This window comes from Hordeum vulgare, chromosome 5H (assembly GCF_904849725.1).
Source record: "Hordeum vulgare subsp. vulgare chromosome 5H, MorexV3_pseudomolecules_assembly, whole genome shotgun sequence".
Classification (NCBI taxonomy): Eukaryota; Viridiplantae; Streptophyta; class Magnoliopsida; order Poales; family Poaceae; genus Hordeum; species Hordeum vulgare.
The window spans coordinates 231,373,233-231,378,782 of NC_058522.1; the positions used below are offsets into that span (position 1 = coordinate 231,373,233).

Consider the following 5,550-nt stretch of genomic DNA (forward strand, 5'->3'; position numbering starts at 1 on the left):
CTTGCTTTTCTAGTTCTTGTATCATACCTGGTGAAAATACCTCGATGACGCCTAGAGGGGGGTGAATAGGCTATTTAAAAACTTCTTCGGATTTGGCTTGAACCTAATGCGGAAATAAACTAAGAGGGTACTTGTCAAGCACAAATCCTAAATGCACTAGGCACTGCAACGTGTATCAACAACACGATCTACCAAGATGGACACAATACAGTTACTAACAAGCACAAGTAAGTTACACAAACTTACTTGACCTATATCACTCAACAAGTAGGTGAACAACGCAAGATACTAGATCACACTATATCAACACAATATATCAAGGGCTGCAAGTATGAACGTGTGGATATAGAGGGTATGCTTGAATGATTAATCTTGTACAAGAAATAGCCAACACAATATAATGAGCACAACCAATATGCAATGTATGTATGCTCAAATAACACAATTAAACCACAAGTAAGGAGTTAGGGTTAAGGATAACCAGGGTCACTGAGACGAAGATGTATCCCGATGTTCACTTCCTTGGAGGGAAGCTAGTCACCGATAGAGAGGTGGATGTTACCACGAAGGCACACCAATGCCATGAAGGCTCACCCTATTCTCCCTTTGAGATAACACCACGAAGGCGTTTCTCAACCACTAGTGGTAAGCCTTTGAGGTGGCTTCCAAACCCTCACAAACTTTTCCGGGGGAAATCACACGAATTGATTCCTCTCCGAAGAACTCCTACCGCCTAGGAGTCTCCAACCTCCAAGAGTAACAAGATCACGGGGAATGCTCAAAACTTGCTCAAATCACAAATAGCTTGGATTGAGAGAAGGAGAGGGAGACGATCTATCTTTTGATTGGAACAACTCTCAAAGGGGCTCACAAATGCTCTTGGGATCTAAGATTTGGAATGAGCAAATGTGTGTGAGGTGGAAATGTGTTCTTATGAGGATAAGGCTGTGTTGGGCAACCCTCTCACGAAGTGGGAGGGGGTATTTATAGAGGGGAGAGAAAAAGAGTCGTTGGGGACACTTTAAGTCACACAGGATCCGGACGTCCGACAGTTGTCGAAAGTCCGGGCGTCCGCGAGGGGTCGGACGTCCGTCAGGGGTCAGTCGTCCGAGGCCTGTAGATACGACTGAAACTATTTTGAATTAAACAGCGACCGGACGTCCGACAAGGGTCGTTCGTCCGAGGCCCGAAGATACGACTGAACCTATGTTGAATTTATCAGCCACCGGACGTCCGGAGAGGACCGGAAATCCAAGTTATACAGCTCAACTTCTACTGGTGGTAGGTTCCGGATTTCCGACGGATGTCGGACCTCCGGTGCTCGGACGTCCGGAGGGAGCCGTATTTCCGAGATATAGAACTCAACTTCTACTGGTGCAGTCTTCCGGATTTCCGGGTCTTGGCCGGACATCCGGGCCTCGGAAGTCCGGAGGAAGCCGAAAGTCCGAGTTATATGGCTCTGATTTCTCTGGTATAGGATTCCGGATTTCCGAACTAGTCGGTCGTCCGGTCCTCGGACGTCCGGAGAAAGCCGGATGTCCGAGGCACTGGTTCTGTTTTTAGATAACAACAAAGCAGTGGAGATGTGGTCTGAGCAGAAAGTGATGATGTAGTTTGAGCAAGTTCATCGCAAAACCTGTGATCCCCTCTTAATAGTGCGGGATCCCTAAGGACTCAAGAATCATAAAAGAGTACTGATGATCCATACTTGAGTGTATACTTTTATTCGCTGATCATCACTCCGCACAACTAACGTCAAAGGAACTGATACCTTTGAGTTAGCCCTTTCACCTGAGCTTGATGTTGTTGTTCCTTCTTGGCTCAAGTTGAAAGCAATACATGATGAAGTCTTCAAGTAGCTTTCCCATACACAATGCGGAAAGCCTAGCTTATGTATTCATCTTCATTTGTCCACCATGTGAACATCCACAAGAATCAAGCATGTAGTGCTCAGGAATGCTTATCTTGATCTTGTCCTTGTTAGCACATGAGGTTGTCCTTATCAACATCCTTGTTAGCTTATGTTTCAATGATATATTCGTGCTGATCCACTTGAACTTGCACACCACAATCTTGATGACGATCACCACTTGACGTCATCCTTCATGGCTTGTATGAGATCTTCCTTTTGGCGCAAGCCCAATGAAAGCACACCTAACCCCCACACAGGAGTCTCACAAAGACCATGGGTTAGTACACAAACACGTAATGGACAATGCTTACCGTACCATGGGATCACTTGATCCCTCTCGGTACATCTTATACGCTTTGTGTGTTGATCATCTTGATTTACTCTTTGTCTGAGATCTTGATCAACCTAGTGTTTCTATGACCATTCTTTGGATAATACCTTGAATAACATCTTGGTCATCATATAAACTCCTTGAACCCAACAGATGGACTTCAAGAAGTGCCTATGGACAAATCCTATAAATATAACTTAAGGCAACCATTAGTCCATAGGAATTGTCATCAATTACCAAAACCACATATGGAGATATATGCTCTAACACCTGGTCCAAAGAATTACTTTTCACCTGTTTTTGATCAATTTAGAGGAGTTCGACATCTTCGTCTATAAAGGATTTCAAACTTGTCATGTCGAGAGTAGATTGAAAAAATTGTTGTTAGAAGAAATTCGGTGATGGCGTGTGAAATGCATTCTCCTTCTTAAAAAATAGAGCATCTTTTTTTCAAAAACTTTAGCCCATTTTCATAGGTCATAGTTTAAATAAAACTAGTGGCAGGGGCACGCCTCTTGGGCGTACATGGGCGTACTTATCTAGGTGTTATATTTGTGAACGTGCTTGTGTGAGTAAAAGAGGCAAGCAAGCGTATATAAGTCAGAACTGCTGAATAGAGAAGTGCTCCGAAAAGGTCATGAATGGTATATAAGTTACACATATACTGGATAGAATAGTGCACCGAAGAGAAGTAGATATAAATAGGCAAGAAAGTAAGACAATAGATTTATATTAATAGTTGGATCATGATCTTACATATTAGATGCAGAGCATAGGCATCGATTTCAATCGAAGCCTAATATTCTCCAAAGATTATCAATGTCCAAAAGAGAGACACGGTTCGTCGTACCATCACAACATGGAGATACAAAGTCTTAGAGATAAATTAAAAATAATAGTCAGACATGCATAGACTATTGAAGATGTTGACTCCATTGCATCTGCATACGATGGACGGTGAGAGAAAGTTTCCGCCCTTCCATGCGCTTGAAGTGGCAAGCACAGATGTCACCCTCACAGATGTTTGCGTGATGACGAAACCATGACCAGTTGGTCGTGATGCTCGCCCTCTTGTCGGTTCCAAGGATGAATCGGGCATCACAGCTCATGGTACCATTTTCATTCTTCAGCGGGAGATTGTCGCCATCTTCTTTAATGTATTTTTGTAGCTTGACCTTCGTGTATTCAACCTGAAAATATTGTAAAGAGAAAGCACTTAGTTAGTGCCAGGATCGCTTGTCAAACATTACATTTGCAAGTAACAAGTATAGAAGAAGTATGTGATATCTATGAAATGTAATATAAAATCAACACGCAAAAGACTTCTGCATGAATGATACTGAGTATGCCATGGTGTTGAGCATAAGAAGGTAAGATGTAAAGAGAACAAATGAAAGTTATATTTATCATGTATATACTGCTGACATGATCAAAGCAAGAGTAATGACGTTGACACACAACTCACATCTAATCGTTTTAGGTTACGGAGCATAAATCGGTATAAATCACCAGGCTTAGAGGGAAAGCAAGGATCATTACAAGTGAATGGACGGTGCAATGTACGAGTAATACATTATTGTAGGTACTTATTGTGACAAGAGTAAATTTATGAACGGTCCAACATATTTGTTCTGCGTGAGACAAAGAAGGTTTAAAAGGTATGGAAGGAGAAGTGTGCAGGATTGATAGGCCAGATCTGAAGTAAGGACAATGGTTCAAATAATAAGAGCATATGGAGGTATGATGCATATCAAATTTATTATTACAATTTTTACTCGTGTATGTTGGTCTATGTTGGTGTATGTGCTACAATAGAAAATGGGATTGTATAGAGTGTATTTATATATTTGTAGATCAGCATGGTAGTAAGCATTAATTTTATGAATAGGAAACAACTAATAGTGATATAGGCACAACCAGCTCGATTAGAAAAAAGAATGTATACCATGTATTGTTTGAGCAAATAGTTCACCGAAATTAGAGCTTCGTTTCCTGGTAATAAGCACATGCAACAAACTAAAACCACCCTCAAGGTTAAATTAGACTTAAGCAAGTAACTAAGATCCACATGTTGGTTCAAAGGAATTATTGAATGATACACTAGTGAAAGGATGTAGGTAACACATGCTGAACAAAGAAAGATTCTCGCGACGCATAAACACAAACATGTGGTGAGCACCAATCGACGAACACATAAATGTAGCCAAATTAAACAAAAGAAGCAATGGTATTACAACGGAATAAGGTGAGAAGAACAACACCTCAATGGCGGACAAAGACGAGTTTCGATGGAACGAAGACGATGACGACGCACAGGGTTAGCAATCAAGGATGATCCGCCGGCTCACTTTACCCATGATCTGCGAGACGGGAAACATATACGAGAATGAAGGAGAAGATGAAGGATCCGCGCACAGGAAGAATAGAGAGAAGGAGGTTAAAACTAATCACCTCTATGAGAAGAGGCGAGGAGGAGGAGCGAGAGTGGTGGAAGAACAACAGAGGGGGATGTCGTTTGCATATATAAAGGAGAAGATGTTAAGTATCACATTGACCAGAGGGTGGGCACGGTCTATGGCACCACACAAAAGACGCATCAGTGAGGATGTGATAAGGATCAATAGACCGTGTGCGTGCACCACCTGTTGCTGGTCCATGCTGTGAAGCAACCGCAAAGCCCACGCGACGGGGCACCCCAATACCATATGTGGACACTGACGACGCTGACAACATCAAACCAGACGACAGAAAAAACACAACATGCAACACTAAAAGAGGAGACTGGTAGTGTGGGGCCAACTCAAATAGGGACCACTTGTCATACGCAAAAACAAACAACACCTCACAGTCGTCTTGTTGTGAGCCTGCACGTCCAGCCATGCACTGTGATGGAGACCACCAAACAACCAATATTGATGCAGTTTGCGGCATTCCATCACCCACCTATACACACGCAGCTAGCCTCAGGAGCGAGGAGAGAGCCGCCTCCTCCTATTACGGCAAATCTCTATGGGTGCCCGGGCTATAACGGCAAACTATGTTAATGCACACTCCTCTAAGGCGATTGGCAAAATAGGGGGATGGAGCAGGCCTCCCTTCGGTTTTGTAAAGCTTAATGTTGACGCCTCTTTTGACCATGATCTACTTAAGGGTACGGTTGGGGCTATTCTCAGAGATGATAATGGAAGATTCATTGTTGGAGGGAACTGAAAGATTGATTGTTGTGTCGATGTATTAACAACAAAAGCTTTGGCCCTAAGGTTTGGTCTACTCCTTGCACAAAAGGCGGGTTGCAACCGTCTTGTCA

The 5,550-nt window shown here is 42.8% G+C and overlaps 1 long non-coding RNA gene across 1 annotated transcript; it reads right to left on the reverse strand.

The window, feature by feature from the left end:
* Positions 1–2,957: 2,957 nt before the first annotated feature.
* Positions 2,958–4,775, reverse strand: LOC123398547. The gene is made up of 3 exons (XR_006610176.1): positions 4,695–4,775; positions 4,505–4,603; positions 2,958–3,433 (listed from the first exon to the last, which is right to left on the reverse strand). It is a non-coding gene; the product is annotated as an uncharacterized LOC123398547 (long non-coding RNA).
* Positions 4,776–5,550: the final 775 nt, after the last annotated feature.